At 30.0% G+C, this 11,267-nt stretch overlaps 1 long non-coding RNA gene across 1 annotated transcript; it reads right to left on the bottom strand.

The window, feature by feature from the left end:
- Positions 1–1,162: 1,162 nt before the first annotated feature.
- LOC135119711 (uncharacterized) lies at positions 1,163–7,393 on the bottom strand. Its single transcript, XR_010278346.1, has 4 exons — positions 7,061–7,393; positions 4,528–4,744; positions 4,119–4,431; positions 1,163–3,361 (listed from the first exon to the last, which is right to left on the bottom strand). It is a non-coding gene; the product is annotated as an uncharacterized LOC135119711 (long non-coding RNA).
- Positions 7,394–11,267: the final 3,874 nt, after the last annotated feature.

Genomic DNA, 11,267 nt, shown 5'->3' with positions numbered 1-11,267 from the left:
CTGTATTATCAACGGTTTGAACTTCTGCTAACATTTTATGCAACCAATTTTACACAGCTATATCTTTTAAACTCACGTTAAAAAACATTCACTTCACAGATTTGCGTAATTTTAATATTTAACAAACTGTATCTAATATTATATATAAAGAGAGTTGTGAAGCTTTTAACAAACCGCATTTAAAGTTAAATAAATTAATACAGTTGCAAACACTGACAACATTCGAGTAAATTTTCGGAGAACCTTAAAGAAGATTGAAAACAGCGACTACAATGTGTACAGCCATATCTTTTAAACATAATTTAAAGGAAAATCACCTATAGATTTAAGTATTTTTCAATATTTAACAACTCTATTTAAAATTAAATAGATAAATAAGAGCACACACTGAAACTTTTTATTTACTCTATCTTCGTAAATCTTTAATATGTTTTTGAAAGGACTGTTCTAAAATTGTTGTTAATATTTTACTACCAAACGTTGAACAACTACAACTTTTTGTCCTTAATAAAACCCATTTCTCTTGAGTTTGGATTGAATAATTTCATTTGCCACAAAAATGTTCAGTTACAATTTTAACTAAATTATACACATCTTACGGCTAGTTTCATGGCTGCGTTGAACTGTCTTTCAAATTAAACGAACTTTTAACTTCGTTGAAAGAATTAGTTTTCATAGAAGTACCTGACTGTTAATAAATAACTTAAATATTATAATAAAAGTTGCCTTTATAAATGTACCCTATCCTGAATTTTAAAAAGAACCGAACAAACTTATGCAGCTTACAATACACACAGTTTGACACTATGCCATTTTGTAACTATAATATAAGCTCCATATCAAATATTTAACTCGGGAAAATTTACAATTTTCAATGTTTGATACTGCAATAAAAAGCAATCACTGTCAGTAACATTTTATTTTTTTGTGTTTACTATATAACTACAATTTTTGTGAACCAGGCCTACAACTAAAGAATATTAGGAAAATTATTAAGGTAAATGACAAAATTCCAAAAAAACTAACACTACATACATACATATTTATCTCTACTGAATTCAATTGCACAATATTCTCAACTGAAGATTATTACAAAAAATTAAAGTAGAAGACAAAAAAATATACTTATACTTAATTCCAAAAAACTAAAGGTACCTAAATAAATATTTCCATTTAATTCGATATTAAATGCAACTATATAATGACCTAGTTTTACAAACAGCTTGAAAAACTTTCTCAACTGTACGAACAATAGATATTATAAAAAAACTATTAATGTAGAAAATAAAATATATCTAGGAATTCCAAAAATCTAAAGGTACATAAATACTTCTAATTATGAGAAATCGCTACGTTTGGTTCTTATGATATTGTCAATATATATTCAGAATTTAATATCTCCCTTATTAACACATTTACTGTTACGAAAATTTAAATGTAACCTGTCCACAAGTTTCGCTACATAATACGAGAATTTTTTTAACCTTCAAACTACCGGGTGGTGTCCAAATGGACCCCATTGATACAATTTCCTATTTTTTCCCGTTATTTTCTGGTTTAACGATAGTGGTATTTTTAGTAGCTTCAATTAAGGCCTTTTGCTATGCATTCAAAAAATATCAATTGTATAGGTGTAACAGTCTGTTACAAAAAAAAAAAATTAGTCTCTTGGGGTCCGCATGGACCCCACCTGGTTCTTTTTGTTGCCATTTTTTTGTCTATATTTTTGAGATTTTATTGCACCTGCAGGTTTTATTCTGAGAATTTAGTCTTTCAAAAACCATTGTTTTATTCTTTACTAGTTTATAGACGGCGTTGCTGTTTTGATACAGACTTGCAAGCGTCAGTATCGGTGTCAGTGTGACAATTTAATCTCTCTAAAAAATTAAATTTTGTTTTATAAATGGCACCTTATCAAAATCGATATCAGTACAATCCCGCGGACGCTGTTTCGTCTATATAAGTAACAGGGACAGAAATCAAGAAATTTTTGCATTTCCTACAAAAGATTTGTTTGCCGAGTACATTCTACTCCGTACTGTTGAATGTCAGGAATGCTGGAACAAAAAACTGTAACGAAAAATGCTTATTTAATATTGTTATGTAATTTTTTTAACTTGGTTGTGTTTAAAATTAATAAATAATTTGGATTCGCCAAAAATTTTTGATTAATTCCTTAATTTTGGCTAAATAAGGCCATGGGGTCCAAGAGGACCCCATGGCCTTAAAATTACACCCGAAACGATGTGTAATTTTTCCCACCCGGTAGTTTGAAATGATTTAAATAGTTTATTATTTCATATTTTTTAAATTTTGTTGAAACTTTCACGTGTTTTAAAAAATCAATATCTGAATTATATATGGAAATTTTGGAACGCGGTTTCCACCGTTTTTATCTCACCAAACTTCAAAAATCGTACCAGACATATCGTCCACTTTTTTTGTTGGAACTGAGATACAGAAAAAGAAGCATCTAAAAGCTTCTACTAGACAACTTTGACTGTCCCATTTCCAACGTATTTGGTACGATGGAGTTTTATCAACTGAAACAGTGTTCTGCAATTTCCATACATAATTGAGATATTAATTTTGAAAGATACGTTAATGCAAAAATTTCATTAAAAAAAAAGGTGATGATTAAATTGTTTTTAACAAAACTGACCTTGTGCTATGTAGAGAAAGTTGTGGAGATGTTATATTTAAAATTTTACGACCATACGTCCATTAATACTGGAAATATTACCTTCTGAATATGTACTGAAAATCACATGTAAAAGACCTAGCAGCTAGCCTTAATTTGATATTGAATCCAATTAAACGGCGATTTTGTTTTAAAAACAGTTTGAAAAACGTTCTCGACTGAAGAATATTAAAAATATATATAATCAAGGTACAAAATAAAAAACATACCCAGGAATTCCGAAAGAAAAGGTAAATGAATTGAAGTTAACCATACTCTTCAGTGACCTCGTTTAACTAGCAGTTTGAAAAACATTCTTGTTTACAGGAAGTACTTTCGTTATACAGAAATTTAAAGTAGATATTTTTTTGTTTTCTATCAAGTTTTAAAAACTGTTTGCAATAGAGTAGTTTCTTACGTTAATTTTTGCCTTTTAGATGGATTAGAAACTATGGCTTCAAGTTGTTTCGTTGACGGAATTCTTGGTTTTCCTCGAGAATTTCTTGACTTTTTATGTGGTGTTTCTATTTGGGAATGTTCTAGTATCAGCATTGTAATAGACTCAGTTTCTTTACTTAATTTCTTGTCATTACTTGTTTTGTTGGTGTTCTGTATGCTTGTTTTTTTGTACCGTTTTCTTTGATCCTGTGACTACCACATCAAGAAGTGGTGATTTCTCCGCTAAATAATAAGATTCTATTAGAAACAATAACAATAACATCTCGTATTATGTAGACACTTTTTTGTATCGTTGACTGCGTAGATTTATTGTTACCTATTACCCTATTACTTTCAGTAAATTACAATGACACGTAAAATTTTTACTATGACAACTATGTCGCAAAAAATTTAAGCATTCACCATGTTGTACAGATTTCTAAGCACCAAGTGAAAACACATGAACACGTTGAAAGATATAAATCAAAAGCATATTCTTTAATGCAAATACAAATTTACGAATAGAAAATATCAGAAATTGTAAAATCTGTTTTAACTTGGTGTAAAAAATTTGTTCGAAAAAAATTTTTCAAACTGCAGATTTAAAAAGCCCTAATTCAAAATCACTGCTTCATATAATATAAGAAATATGTTAAAGAGACTCATTTTTTGCGCTGTTAACTACCTAACTATTTGAAATATCAAGACACACTAAATAATAACATCGTTTGATTATTATTAATGTAGACCTAATTCGTTAATTTTTTAAACATGACATTAAAAATTTTTAAAGTTACTAAACCAATGAAACCTGCAGCGAGCCGATAACGAAATAAAGTTATGAAAACAGTACCTACATGATACAACGATACAATTTCAATAACGTTAAATAAAAAATGTAAAAAACCCAACCATAAAAAATAAAAAAAATTATAGCCTTACATGCTATCTAAATGTTTAAATCATCAGTTAGATCTTAAACTTCTGAGTCAATACTTACATAATAATTCTTTCGCTAATATGTCTTCGTCAAAATTCTCTATGTGTAACATCTTTTAAATCATAATCCTCCGATTGAATATACCGTTATAGTTCTAAAGATTTTACACGAAATTTCTCCAAATCGTCAGCTTGACTATTAAGTACTTCCAGTTAGGGCAAGTTACGAAATTGTGTGTTTCCCGTATATCTGAGGTCCTAACAGTTATCCTATACATTCGATCATCTTCTTGTCGACGAAACGTCAATAATCTTCTTTCCATTCCGAATCTTTTTCTTGACAAACTTTGGACTTTGGGGTGGTATTTACGCATCTGAAATTACAAAATATATTTGTACTACGTGTATTTTATAAACATTTTATAAAGTATTGCAATATGTGATTACATATTTTTAAAATTTTATTTTACCTTTTTACATCTTTTAGGAATTCTTTCTTTCCTTGTTTTCTAGGTTTTAATTGAAGTCTTAATGATACTGTTGTCAAGGGTGTGCTTTCAGAAATCTCGTCGCTGCTACTCCTGCTGTCCTCGGTGGGTATATGATAACAATCATCCTCACTTAGCTCTCGATCGGCATAAGGACCACTTTGTTCACCATTCGGGATGGTGTATTTTGAAGCTGAAACTGTATTTTTCTTAAGAAAAGCGATTAACTTACACTATCAAATATTATCAACAAAATTAATGATTTCAAGAGTGTTTCCTATTCAGAATGTACAAAACAATATGCTTTTACATCTACGACATGTTAGTCCATCATTATATTTTGCTATAAATGCGTTTTTGAAAAACAATACAAAAAAATTGGTCTGAAGAGTTTAGACAGTACTTCTCTCGCTGTCGTAAACGTGACGACTGCATGCCTATGATGTTTTTTTTTGCATTAGATTTCAAAGCATTCGGTTTTGTGTAGTTCTTGATTAAATCAATAAAATAAATTTGCGCATTCATTAAATTTTTTGAGTCACCCTGTAAATCCAAATCCAAAAAATATGACTGGAATGATAAATTACAAGAAGAGACTCATCATATTTTGCACATTTTAGATAGGATTATTCGGCAAACTTTTGAGCTGACGTCATCAATTTTTTGGAGGCGATAAGCAAATATATTTTGACTAAAAATTTCTTATGCTTTTTATAACCTTAAAACATTTGCAAAATTTCAAAACATTCGGTTCAGTAGTCCTTGATTAAATCAATAAAATAAATTCACGCATTCATTAATTTTTTTGGGTCATCCTGCATATGCATATCCAAAAAATATGAATGGATTGATAAATCACAAGAAGAGGCTCATCATATTTTGTACATTTTAGATAGGATTTAGTCAGCAAAATTTTGGGGTGACGTCATCAATTTTTTGGAGGGGATAAGCAAATATATTTTGACTAAAAATTTCTTCTGCTCTTTATAACCTTAAAACATTTGTAAAATTTCAAAGCATTCGGTTCTGTAGTTCCTGATTAAACCAATGAAATAAATTGACCAATTCATTAATTTTTTGGGTCACCCTGTATATGCAAATCCAAAAAATTTGAATGGAATGATAAATCACAAGAAGAGACCCATCATATTTTGTACATTTTAGATAGGATTTATTCAGCAAAATTTTGGGGTGACGTCATTAATTTTTTGGAGGGGATAAGCAAATATATTTTTACTAAAAATTTATTATGCTCTTTATAACCTTAAAAGATTTGCAAGATTTCAAAGCATTCGGTTTGGTAGTTCCTGATTAAATCAATGAAATGAATTTACCCATTCATTAATTTTTTGGGTCAGCCTGTATATGCAAATCTAAAAAATTTGAATGGAATGATAAATCACAAGAAGAGACCCATCATATTTTGTACATTTTAGATAGGATTATTTGGCAAACTTTTGAGCTGACGTCATCAATTTTTTGGAGGGGATATGCAAATATATTTTGACTAAAAATTTCTTATGCTCTTTATAGCCTTAAAACATTTGCAAAATTTCAAAGATGTTTATTATAACTTTAGGCGTTACCACAAAAATAAAATTCGCAAAATGGAATTTTATAATTTTTCGAAAAAGCTGAATTATATTGTAATGACTAAATAAACTTAAACCAATGTCTTCTACTTTTTGAATTTTAATTTCAGATAAGTGAAAAAGTAAAATGGCCCAAAAAAATCGTGACCGTAAAGTGAACATTGAATTTAATTTTATTGAAAAAAATCCGATTTTATTGAACCCTGGTACCTGTCCAAATTGATACAACCTTGCAACAAACTTCATGACGTTAGCAGTGTTAGCACATCATTTTATTATGAAAAACTCACTTGAAACATACACCAAGTAACCTTCCTTATTTGCAATTTCAACAGTGCATACATTTTTTTTACTTATAGGCGTTGTCATGAAAAAATAAAATTCGCAGAATCCTATTTCATAATAATAGGTCAGGAAAGTTCTGTCTAAATAACTTTTCACTATTTTTTTAAATTTACGCATGCGAAGTAAAAAAAATGTGGAAATTGTTGAACAAAATTTTATAATTTATATAACAAACCATGTAACGAATTGCTTTTTGCCGTGTTAAATGTAATTTTCAAAGAATGAAAGATTTCTTTACAAGATAAATTAGGAACTGGCAACTTTTAGTGAATTTGCTTTTTACTGAATTTATTTTGCGAACTTTAAAATAGATGCTGTTTAAATTAACAGAAATGCATCTATCGATGTAAAATAATTGGAATGTGAATTCACCGTCCACTCTGCCACAAGTTCCATGAAAGTACCGTCTGACCTAAATGTCTTTACATAAAGGGAGGCTGTGATTAATAAGCGTTTCCAATAAACATTGGCTTTCTGCCTCTGTCATATCCTACATGCGCCACTTACAGCCTCCCTTTTACAATTAGATGAAAACTTTGGATCAGACTGTTACGTGCAAACATTAAAAATAAATTTACCTGGTCTTGGCCTCCTCTGATGCCAACATTTTCTTCAGTCCTCGCCGATGCTCCTGGTAGTTCAATGCGAAGAAATCCTGAATGCTCTTTTTGTTCTTGAATAATTTTCGTTTTTCCAATCAACATAACACGTGCCTGTTCCGTATTCATGTTGCACACACAACACATAAGAAGTTGAAAAAGTTTACTGCACTACTGTACTTAATACGACTCAATTTAACGCAAATTAATTTGCCAATGACATCAATCGCAAATTATTGTCGGTGCGGCACCCGCTAAATCGACTTCGTTCGCACTCCTTCGCACTATCGCATTTTTTGTTATTCCTCCCGCGCTGTCTGTGCTTAATAGTGGCAACACAGCTGCACAGCTGGGAATGTTACGCAATATTTTAAATAGAAACACTGCAGAAAAATGTATTGTTTAAAATAAAGGTTACCCATTTGATAAACATTTCACGAGCGTCGGTGTTCGTAACTGCACTCTCGCCTCCTAAAACATTTTAGGGCAAAAGTAAATTTTTACAAACTATTATACTCGTAACTATCGCGTTTCAATATCTTAATTTTCGACATGTCTCGTTTCTCTTGCAACGCAGTAATTTTGTTGCATAGTTTGCTGAATAAGGAAATTCAAATAAATATGATAAGGCAAATACATTCATGCCAACGCCCGAGTATTGTGTAACATAATAAAATTGCTGTGTCATCGTTGGCTTTTAATTTTTAAAGGAAGTAAGGCATACCTATATACGATTGGTCAAAATTTCCGGAACGCCGTTATCTTTTTCGTATCAACTTTTTTTAGTATGTGTGCTCTGAGGTGTCCCAAATAAAATCCAAGGCCTCATGTCCTCAGAACGGATAGAAATTGAAATTTCGTAAACGCTATTGTTTTTAGTTTGAAACTTTAATTCAGTACACTACAAATAAGACCACATACATAATTGGTTTTGGCGGGTGACGCAAATCTCTATTTTTTTAAATTGCAAGGTATATATTTTTGAAAGCATTTTAACAGATGATTCAATTGCGAATCCAATAATATAAATATATTATTTTATTTCTAATTAATAAAAAAATATTTCTAAATATGAAAAAATCCAAGACGAGTGAAATAAAGTAGTACTTTGTTTCAAACTGTTTTGAAAAAGAGTTATTTACGCATATGATCGGAACTAATACAACACATATAAGTGTTTTACATCACTGCAATCCCTACTTTACTGTATATTAAAATCCGTAAAAAAATATTATATACCGTGCAATTTAAAAAAATAGGGATTTGTGTAGTAAATTAAGCTTCCCATTTCAAGTTAAAAACAACAGCGGTCACAGAATTTATTTATATTTGTTGTCAAGAAAAGATGTAAGGCACGTAGTTTCGTTTGAGACATCTTGTACATGATACAGTGTAAAACACTTATTTATGACATTTCAATTTTTTTGCACTTCCGGTTTACCGGGAAATAATCCAAAATTAATAATTTTTAAAAAACGAAGTAGAGAAAAATATTCAATATATCATTAATAAATTCTTTATTTTGTACTACATTGGAAATCCACTGAAGAACAAATTTTAGCAATACTAAACTTCAATATTGAAGAATTAACTTCATATTCTAATCAGTTTTAATACACGTTATCAATTCCGAGACTTTGGTTAATCCTGAATAATAAAAAAAATGGTGCACAAAAATCTGCACACAAGGCGTTAGACCGAACTTCCCGGGCCCCTAAAGCACAATCCAACCTATCTGCCTTCTCGAAAAATTTAAAAAATAAATGATTTTCTTATGATGACGCCCTACAAATTAAAATAATCATTTGTATAGAGTGTTCAAGTGCTAGTAAATCCGCATGCTATGCGTATGTTTCAAAGGAGTTTTTCATCACAAAATCTAGCCATGTGACCTCTATTCTAATAAATATAAACGCATTGATAAACTGCAATTATAGACTCATAATGTTTTGCATATTTTAGATAGTTATGATTTATTCGGCAATGACGATGACCTCATCAATTTTACTTACGATACCTTTGAAACATTTGCAAGATTTCTGAGAATTCGTGTTTTGCAGTTTCATGAATAAGTTGTAAATTGTGAGAAAATTTTAATTTTTTCCCAAAAATCTAGACGTTAAGGATAAAAAATCAAGACTGATTCATAAACCGCAAATTTAGAAGTAGGTTATTTTATAAAATTTGTCTGTCCGTCTGCTCTCTAGCTATGTCGATATATATATGACAAATAATCTGCGAAACTACTGAACTGATTTAAATAAATTTTGATATGAACTTTTATATGTATTTTTGGAATTTTGTGTAGATGACTAGAAAAATTTGTCTAGTTATCTCAAAATTTTACAAATTAAATATTATTTAAATTTTGAAAAGTATCACATTTCTATGTGTGCTTCAGGTTTATGAATCAGCTTTGATCTCTACTTCTCGGGTGTAAGCTAAGGAAGTATTGTAAGAGGATCCATTGGACGAATTGCCACTTTCATGTTTTCTCGACGTTTCATGATCCATAGAACCCGAAAAAAATGATCTCCCGTTTCCGTCGGTTGTTTATGTCGTTTTTTGTTCCACAGATAATCTCTGAGACTACTCGACCGATTGCTGTCAAATTTTGTATGTATATTAGGAATAGCATGTAAATTCTAGATAGTAAAACGTCAACCAAAATTTGCCTCTCCATTTCCACCACCAATGCGATAACGTCATCTCCAAAATTTACAATACTGAAAGTTAGATTTTATAAAATCCACTTGTGGTTTATGAATCCCTGTTAGGTTTTCAGCCTATTCATAAAGATTTAAAAAAATCAAAATTTAGTAACATTTTGCAAACTAACTTTGAAACTGCAAAACCCAATGGTTTGAAATCTTGCAAACTTTTTAAGGGTGTCACGAGCACGTTAATCATAATTTATCCGTATATCCCCAACAAAACGAATGATGACATCATCTTAAAATTTTATCATATTATAAATACGATATAATTTTATCATATTATAAATGTATAAATATTTTTTAGGATTACTTATAGAGGGTAACTCAAAAAAAATTATGAATTAGGCAATGTATTTTATTGATACGCATAGCATACCCCTTTCCATGTATTTTAACAGTCGATACCTATTTCTTTTTAACTAAGGGAAAGTTTGTCTAGGTAACTTTACACAAACGTTAGGATTTTTTACCATATACCATAAAAGATTATGATACATTAGCAGTGTGGACGAACGTTGTACTTTAAAATGATGTACGATTTTCTATTCAGTATTCATTTATTTTAACTAAATGTGAAAAGAAACACCGTGCTTTGTAAATTCTGAACATTGTACTTATAAATGACGGACGCATAACTTTGTAACTTGTGAACGTCGTGCCAATGGCATAATAACTTATTAGCGAAGGCCCGTCGTTACTCGAAAAAATTAACGAATGAAGCAATTTATATATTTTACTGGCCAAATCAAGAACGTTCACACCATCTCCTCAAAATTTTGTTATTAATAAAATAAATACAAAAAAATAAATATTAGATATATTAAATCAGAAACTGCAAAGCCGAATACTTTGAAATCTTAGGTTGGAAAATGTACATACATATAAGTTTCTACAGAGGAAGTGACTAAGCTTGCGCTCCTTGATACCTCATTAGTAGAGTCCGGAATTTTATGCACGAAATTTGGCCAACATATGTGTAGGTATATATGTGCAGAAAAAATAAGAAAATATGTTTTAATTTTACGAAAATATGAAATTTTTTTATAAAAATAGGCATACATTTTGTACTTTTTTTTTATTGACCATACAATAAACTGGTAGTATATCCATAAGTCTAATAGGTTTAATTTAAAACAATATTGTGCCATATTTTAAAAACTTTATTTTACAAAAAAAAACGCGACTAAATAACAAATATTTGTAAAAAAAACGAGTACAATGATACATCAAAAAACACTTAAATGTCGGCATTAATATTATAACTTATAACTTGCAACTATATGTTTTTCAATGTTTTCAATTAAAAAATTAAGTCGCCTATCACACAAAATTTGTTTATAGGTGGAGAAACTCCTCTTTACATCCACTGATGTAATGGGTGCAAACAAGAGCGCTAATTAAATTTCGTGCTGTTAACCTCACTACTAGAACCTCCATTATATATTTTAGCTACCTTTGATAACAAAATT

This window comes from Zophobas morio, unplaced genomic scaffold (assembly GCF_036711695.1).
Source record: "Zophobas morio isolate AGI-343-1 ecotype UQ-CSIRO unplaced genomic scaffold, CSIRO_AGI_Zmor_V1 ptg000283l, whole genome shotgun sequence".
In the NCBI taxonomy this organism is placed as follows: domain Eukaryota; kingdom Metazoa; phylum Arthropoda; class Insecta; order Coleoptera; family Tenebrionidae; genus Zophobas; species Zophobas morio.
The sequence above is the reverse complement of the archived record's forward strand: the minus strand, read 5'-3'. Positions and strand labels throughout refer to the sequence as shown.